Raw genomic sequence first — 9,255 nt, forward strand, 5'->3', positions numbered from 1 at the left:
TTTTTGTCATTTATCCCAAAAATCTCAAAATCAGTTAAAAATATAGTATGTAAGTGGAAAACACATATTTCATAATCAAAAATAATTTTGGATGTCTAAAACATTCGTTTAAAATGTAATTATGACTGTTAGAATAAAATAAAAGTATTAAATAAAATATTCAATTTTCACATAAAACAATATTTTAAGAACATTGCATAAATAATTTTTATAACGTAAAAGCAAAATAAATTCCTACATACCGTAATGCAGATAACCAAAATATAGAATTAATTTACAGTGACACGTGGGCCCACGAATGACCAAAAGTATCAAAAGAAATGAACCTACAGTTTTTGGATGTGGCAAGTTCAACTGTAATCCTCGTCGATATCAGTTATCTACAATCTATTCTGAGCCAGAAATGGGTGGAAAGAAGGGTGGTGAGATTATAAAATCCCAGTGAGTAAACAAACATCACTCAAAATATCTAAAGTCGAGTAAAAAGAGACTATTAAAACATTTCATTAAACTATAATTTATCATCTTTCAACTTATTTCAACCAAATGAAATCAATTTATTTAAGGCAAGTAATCAGTATGGCTTATGAATTTCTTAAAAAGCTTGGCTCATGCCAAAAATTATTATCATACTCAGTTATCTGGGATACCTTGGCCGAGGGCTATCCCAACTGAGTCTGCCAAGGCTATTAGAAAGTCATGTTTTTATTTTGAAAACATAGCCGTTCCTTGGCATTGGCCGAGTTCCCCTTCACGTGGTGGTTTGGCGTGAAGTGAACTCTAAAAGTTATACCTTGGGAGTTACCCTAGTCACCTCTCCAACCGAGGTAAAAATATAACAGGATTTCGTGCCCCTCTAATAAGCTAGTCCATAGAACCCAGCCCACTGCAGCAGGTCAAACCCACCATACAATAAAATTTTGACACATGACAGGGCTAATATATTACTACCCAGCTTGCAAGGGTAAAATAAAGCAATTCATACAATTCATAAAAAATACAGCCCAGGCAGTCATGCCAATACAATAACATAAGCCATTAATTCAATTTTAAATTTACAACATATCAGTGGTCTCCAATTACTCTATTTTCAAAATCGTTATTTCGTTTCAAGACAATTTATAAAATATTTTCATTTAAACTCATTTTGTTTACAAAACATAAAAATTTACCATTTTAACTCATTTTCATAAAATTCACCAAAACCGAATAAAAATATACTTTAGATAATTAAAATGATGGTAAGGTTACTCACAGTGTCTAGAGTAGGGATTTTTGAAATACTCAGACTACTAGTCCTCGGGTGCAATTCCCTTGCCTTTATCGGAGGACTCACTACCTTGACACAATACAAAATTGAGAAATTCACCACATTGGTACTAAATTGAAATTAAACTAATTTAGACTACTAATGCTTGATATGGAATGCAAAAATGTCTAAATTTTGCTTAAACGCAGTGTTAGCCTATTTCAGTCTCTTACTCGATAAATCGATATACGCGTCTATTTAAACTCCAAATTAATTTTTTTCAGTTCTATACCTCAATTGCACCCAAATTGACTTAATGTACCTCAGTGTGGTGCAAATTATCAGTCCCGACAACAAATTACGAAAATACCCCTAGTGGGTAAAAATTCGTATTTTTGCTCCAAAAATTCTCATTATTTTTCTAGGCTCATAATTCATCATTAATCATCATAATTCATCATTAATCATCATAATTCCTTAAATAAACATCAAGATCAGCAGCCAATATTCCCCTAGAAAATTCGGCATAATGGGTTTCAATGGGAGAAAATTATATCTCTAGCTTATTTTTGCTATATTTCAATATAACCTAACTAAAATCACTTAATTCAATTAAAATCAACCAAAACTCAAGTTCAAAACTCATCCATGGAGGTTTGGCCAGCATGGGTGTCCATACCCACTTTCTAATTTTACATGAAAATGAGAAAAAAATGCATGGGTAGTGAAAATCACAAGGAAAATCAATGAAATTTACCTTTTTAATGCTTGATTTCTTGATTTCTCTTGATTTTCCCCAAATTTTTCAGGTAGGGTTCTTATTTCTTTTCCCTCTTTTCTCGACTGATTTGGACGGCTGAAGAAGATGAGAATTCTGGAATTTGACCTTTTGAAAGGCTAAAATAATATAATATTATTTTATTTATTTTTTTAATGTTTTATTAATTCCTTAAATTCTAGCCATCCATTTGTTTCCAAATTTTCACCATACACTTATCCCACATATCCATAACTTAGATAAAATTCTCAGACTTATCCAAAGTCTTGGTGGAGTAATTTTTTTGAAATTTACACTTTTGCCCCTGTAAAAGTCAAAAATTACATTTTTGCTCCAAAAACTGAAAAATTGCGCATAGACATATTTTTCATCACTTATACTCATGTCATTCTCCAATTTGTCAAATTTGATCTAAATTCTCTCAAAATCTCAAATTTTGTCCGTAGGTGGTAAATTATGATTTTACCCCTACACTCTAGAAATCACCGAAATTAAACTTTTTCATTGCCAAACCCTCAAATTATACTCCAATAAGTCAAATGGGGCCAAAAAATCTTTTCTAAAAATTCCCATTGTGTCCTTAGGTGGAAATGACCATTTTACCCCTAGACAGTGAAAATTTCGGTTTGACTCCAAATTGATCCTCAAACTCCAAATCACTATATTAAACCATTCTAGGACTTTAATATTCTTAATTTCATTTTAAATTCTCTATTTGATCTAGTTCGAGGCTTAAATTAACTTAATTGTATCATTTGGTACATTGTCGTCTTTTAACGATTTTTCTTTTGAGGCTTTCCAAGTATGCAAGCATATTGTCAATCATATGAATGACATGGCAAGTATTTTATAAGGTCGGGCTTGACAAGGGTACTGCTGATCTGATTCTAAAGGATAATAATAGACATAAGTGAAATATTTAAGTTGAATTGGAGGTGAACGAGGTGAATAAATCGAAATTCCCTATAAGAGGACAAATGGAATAAGATCATGGAATGAGATTGATAACTCGACATCGACGTGAATTCGATGACGAATTTTACTTAAGTGGGGGAGATTGTAATACCCTGTACTTGATGTGGTGACTAATAAAGATTATCGGATGCTAATTGAGGTTAATTATAATATTTAAAAGTGATGAAAGATGAAAAAAATAGTTTGGGATAAAATATTTCGCACACGAGGAAATAATAATAAAATAATAATATTTTTATTGGAGAAGAATTTGTGAGATAAAAAGTGATTCAGAAGTCAATTGAGGCATAATAAGGTATTTTGGGTACCAAGGAGACAAAAGGAGACAAGAGGAAATTTTTGGAATAAAATAATATTAAAATATTAATATTTTATTCAGTGTCAGAATTTTCCATGAAGAAGGAGTATATGGGCAATCTAAGTGGGGGAGAAGAAGAATGAGGAAAATTTCGGAGAAAAATGACGTTAATGGGGCCCAGTGTCTTTATTAAGTAAAGATAGCTCGGACAAATAAATATTTAAATATTATGGGGACACCGCATTGGAGTACAAACTTCATACTTTGTTTGTACATGTGTAGAAGAAGATAATAGAAGGAAGTTGGAGTTAAATGAGTGTTGGGAGGACTAAATTAAAATGGAAAGAAACAAAAAGGGCAAAACGATAATATTACGTGAAGTTTGGTCAAAGCTTCCAAAGGAAGCTTTGACTCTGATTGTTTTCAGCCCAAAATCGTTCTTATCTCCTCCAACAAGATTTTTTCCTCTTCTCCTCCATGCTCCACGCCATTCTTGAAGCTTCCATGCCATTTTCTCTTTATCCACCATGAAATCAAGTTTTCTTCACTTTCCTTTCCATGTTTTCTTTTCCTTTCTTCTCCAAACTTCTTGAGCACTAAATTTACAGCCTTTAACCCCAATTTCCAACACATCTAAACCCTAGGAGGAGAAGAAAGAAAAAGAGAGAAAGAAAGAAAAAGCTTGGTTTTGGTGATTCAAGCAAAGAACGGTAAGAATTCTTGTTTTTGGCTTGAGTAGTCTTTGAAAATGAGTTAGTGACTTAGAGAAATGTCTTGTGGCAGCAAAAATTGGCTTGATTGGAGAAAAATTGGTAACATGTAAGCCAATAAACCCATGGATGCGTGAAGGACTCAAAGTGGAGAAGGAAAACGGTAAGCTTAACACATGTTTTAAAGCCTACGGTTAGTTGAATATTGTGAGGAATTACGGTTGTTGAAAGGATCTATTTGCCTAAGCTAGTTGAAAATTATTAAGATTGTATGGCATGTTGTTTGAAAGAAATGAAAAAGGAATATTGTGGATGGAGGATTGAGAAACAAAGTATTGAAAGTTAGATAGATAACGATGCGTGTAAACTAGGAAATAATCGAGTGAAAGTGAGAATGATTGTTGCTGCCATATTTGTTGATTATGTGTGGAAATATAAGACGGATTTGAGTGAAAATTATTTAGAAAGGTTGAAGTAGACACGTGACATCATAATTAAGTTGCCGGTGATATAATTTAAGGAATTACGTAAACAATGGATATAAGTAATTTTAGTAAAAAGTGTATTAAGATGTGAGTTAATTGAAGATGGTTTTATGATAGGATGAAAAATATAAATTTGAGTAAGGATTAATTGATTGAAGTGCTGCCCGTATACATATGTAATTAAATATATTGAGTTCGTATTATTGTTAGGAAGTGCAAAGATAAGGTTAGAGTACTATGGTGGCGTGCCGGAGTAAATAACGAGCGATCGGCCAGTGAAAATAGTTAGAGACACCTCCGAACAAATAGCAACTTAATATCTCGTCGTTGCCAGGTAAGTGAACTTGCATTAAAATGTCTTGGGATATACACGTTTATGTTTGATTGAATCCTCTAAAACGTTTTATTAGTTTTTCTTCAAAAACTTGCACTGGAACAAGCCCTTATGAAATGGATAGTGTGATGAATTTGTATGTTTCTGTATAATGATATATATATATATATATATATATATATATATATATATATATATATATATATATATACTATATCATAAATGGTACCATTGTGTGACAAATGCAACCACACATGTGCGGAGTGGGCAGTGCACATGTCGATAATGATGATGTCATGATAATTACAATTGTGCATGTGCGTTGTGGGCAGTGCACATGCCGGTAATGATGCTATCGTGATAATTACAACCGTGCATGTGCGGAGTGGGCAGTGCACATGTCGGTGATGATGTACATGAGCTGGATGAGGTGTGGTGGTATATTAATTGATATATGCTTAAGCATATGTATATGCAATAGAAAGATTATGATTATAATATGTGATTATATGGCATGATAAATCTTGAAAATTCTCCATTTACATGTGAATTGAATTTATTGCAACAAGAACATTCTGTTTATACTGCCTTGCTTGGATGATTGCTGGAAATTTCCTCTCTTTTTGATTTCCTACTAAAGATGGTTCCTTCATTATGAAATGATTTAATAAGCTAGGGTTGATGGAAGGATTGTAATAAGAGCTTGAACTAGGTTGCACTGTTTTCGAACTTAAGTGCATCATGATTTCTAAATCATTCCTTGTAATTACTTGTTCCCTTCCTATGTTCACTCACTGAGTTTATACTCACGTTTTCAACTTCTTGTTTTCAGATTCAGGGATGGTTGAGATGTAGATTGAGGTGTCCATGTACTCTCATCTTTTGGGCAAGTACTTTGACAATCAGTAGTCTTATCTCCCATCCAGAGTTACTCCACCAACGATCAAGGTCTAATCATGTGTATATGAATACTTGGTGTGACATATTAAGAATCATTTGTTACTCTATCTATAAATATATAGGTAGATGATGCCATTATGAATGTATGATTGAGTTTTATGAATTGTTTTCAAAGGAACGGTATTTGAATATTTCGAATTTTGGATTCTAAATGAATAAGGATTAATGTATAAGATCAATTTAGTAGGCTTGCTTGGGTTTAGTGGGCTGAGCCGATTGGGCCCTTGCACCGGTCATGGCCTAGAAATTGGGCTGTGACAGTTATGGATATGACTATGTTTATGTCTTGTATTAATGACTTGTATATGGCAGTCACCAAGTAATGGCCACACTATGTACATGCCACAAGATGGCCTATAAACGATATTTTGCTATGTATTGCTTTCGCATTTTGAGCTTGTGAGCATGCAAAATAATATGATTTAATCCTATGTGATTTAATGTGTTCATACGTGTTTGAGATACGATTCCATGGTGATGAGTCCCATGAGGTAATTTCTAGTATTTTCTTTACTTTGTTGCTTTTAAGCTTGCATGGGTTAAGAGGGTAACTCCCATCAATACCCTTGAGTTAGTCATGGCCCCCAAGTTTGGGTCGTGACAAAGAGGTGGTGAATAGGTTGTGAACTAAAAATTCTCCCTTTTCGAAAAGCTTTGAAGATGAAGCAAAAATATGGAAAAATAAAGCAGTAAAATAGAGTATGAAATGAATGAGTAAATAGTAGAATAACAGAAAGTATTCAGCAAGATTTTTATAGAGGTTAGGCCTTCCAATACCTACTTCCTCTCCGTTGATAGCACAAGAAGTTTGAATCCACTATCAGTTTGCCTTTTCAACAAGATCAAGTGTAACCTTTACAACATGCCTTTTACTAGGATTAGGCGTAACCTTCACAGCATACCTTTTATAGGATCAAGCATAACCTTTACTAAGACACTACCTTTCTTAGGTTCAAGCACAACTTTTATACAAGATGCAACCTTTTAAAGGATCAAGCAAAATCCCTCTACCTTTTGCTTGGAGGTATAACCACTATAATAGTGGATTCTAGAGAATCTCTAACTCAAAACTTCTAACAAGGTTTATAAGAAAGCTTAGAATAAAAAAAAAAGTGTTTTCTCAAAGGATATGAATGATCAAAGAAGGTTTAAGCTCAGAAAATATCAATTGAAGGATAAAAATGTAATCTTTATATTCTACTCTTTCTTAAAGAAGGATAAAAATGTAATCTTTGTATTCTATTCTTTCTCAAAGATAGGATTTTTCTACTCACAGCTCATTCTCTTATTTTTCTACTCTTTTCTTTTTCAAAAATGATTCAAATTTGTTCAAGTTCCTTGCTTTAATGTTATCAAGGTAGGTATTTATAGCCTATATGATTTCTTACCAGTTGGAGTGAAATTTGAATCACTTCTTGTGCGTTCTAGCCAACTTGCACAATTTTGTCACATACGAAGAATTGATTCTTTTTTGTTGAATCGTCAATTCTTCACAAAGTCTGAAACTTTCTATCTCTGGAGAATTGATTCTTCTATTCTGAAATGTTGGTTCTTCTACAATTAGGTTCAAAGTTGACACCTTTGCAATTTTGGAAAATTGATTTTTCTGTCTTAATGTGTTGATTCTTCACTGTGGTAGTGTCAAAATTTGAATTTAAGCTTGATTTTTAGCACTCTAATCTTATCCAGTTGTAACATCTCCTTCTTGGTCACCAAGTTTTTGAATCTTGATTTTGGTTCTTCTAGAACCAATATCGTCTCCATGTAGAATCAATTCTTTCTTCTTTGTATTTTTGCCTTTCGCATTGTGTCCCTTTAGAATTGATTCTTTGTTTCTAAGGTGTCAATTCTTCACAAACCCTGAAGCTTCTGTTTTCTAAGAACCGACTTCTTTTTTCTCAGAATCAATTCTTCACTGTTGATCTCTGCTTAAGAACTGACTTTTTCTTTTTTAAAATCGATTCTTCCTATGATAAAGAAATAAATTTTTCTTTCTTCTTATTTAAGAATCAAGTCTTTTCTTTTGAGAATTTGATTCTTAGGCTAGCACTTTAAATTTGAAAACAAGAAATCTTGGGAACATTAAGAAACATTTCTTAAGTTTAAGAGCATGATCATTCACTTCCAAAGCATGGTCAATCAATCTTAGCATTTCAATATACCTTTCTCTTAAGTTTAGCTTTAAAACAACTTAAAGGATTTTCTTCATATTTAAAAGTATCTTTAATTCATTTTCTAAGCCCATTAAGTTCAATCAATTTTGTCATTTCAAAACAAGAATAAAGCTAACTTTAACAATTGATGAGCCTCACATTGATTGTGCCTATTAGTATATTCCTTATTATGCTTATTGTATCTTGCAAATTGTGCTCATTGTGTTTTCATCTTCCTTTTTGATATAACAAAAAAGGGGAGAGATATTAAGAAAACTCAATGAGAGCCTTTCAAATCAAATTTTGCTCATCATGTTTTGTCATGTCAAATGAGAGATTGTTAGCTTTATGTTTGATCCTTGTTTTAATATGACAAATGCTAATGATCAAAATATGATTGTTGAGTGCATTAGGACTTTGTAAAATCCCTATGACCTTGGTTGAAAAATAGGCTAAGTACTTAAAGTTAAATTGTATCTAAAAAGACTTAAACTAACTCGAAGTATCGAGACCTCATATAAGGGTATCGAGACTTCAAGTTATGAATGCTCTAGAAATAGCCCAAGGAAAAAGGTGTATCAAGACATCTCTATCTGATATCGAGACTCCATTCACTTGAAGATCAAAATCTAGAAAACAAGTAGTGAAGTATCAAGATCTAGACAACTTCTCAAAAGAGTAAAATTCCAAAAAGCAAGTTCAAGTGACTCAAGCTTTGCTTTCAATCTTCAAATTCTAGAGAAAAGTCCACATGTATTGAGACTTGAACTTTCAAGTACCGAGACTTCACCTTCAAAAAGTAGAATTCTAGAGAGCAAGTCCCAGTGTATCAAGGCACAAGTTTTAAGTATCGAGACTTTGCTTTCAACAATTCAAAAAGATGAATTTTCTATACCTCAAGCCAAAGGTATAGAGACCTCAAAGAGAAGTATAGAGACATTGCACTAAAGTATAAAGAGCTAGAACAAAAGTATAGAGAACTTGCACAATGGTATAGAGACCTTGCACAAAGGTTTAGAGATCTAGCTTCAAGCTATTGAGACCTGGCTTTAAAGTCTCGATGCTTCACCTCCAAACTTCAAATTCTAGAGAACAAATGTAAAAGTATCGAGATATCTTTCAAAGGTATCGATACCTTGCTTCAAGAAAGCTCGAGAAAGATAAAAATAATGATTAGTTTCTTCACCAAATCATCCCCAACGGCTCCAAAGCTTCTCAACTATAAAAAAGACTTCTCCAACACATTCATAGGTAAATGAGAGTAGAAAGAAAGATCATTTGATCAAGAATCATGCAAGATGAAGAAAAAGAGG

The sequence above is a fragment of the Theobroma cacao genome, chromosome 3, assembly GCF_053813885.1.
Source record: "Theobroma cacao isolate CCN51 chromosome 3, ASM5381388v1, whole genome shotgun sequence".
In the NCBI taxonomy this organism is placed as follows: Eukaryota; Viridiplantae; Streptophyta; class Magnoliopsida; order Malvales; family Malvaceae; genus Theobroma; species Theobroma cacao.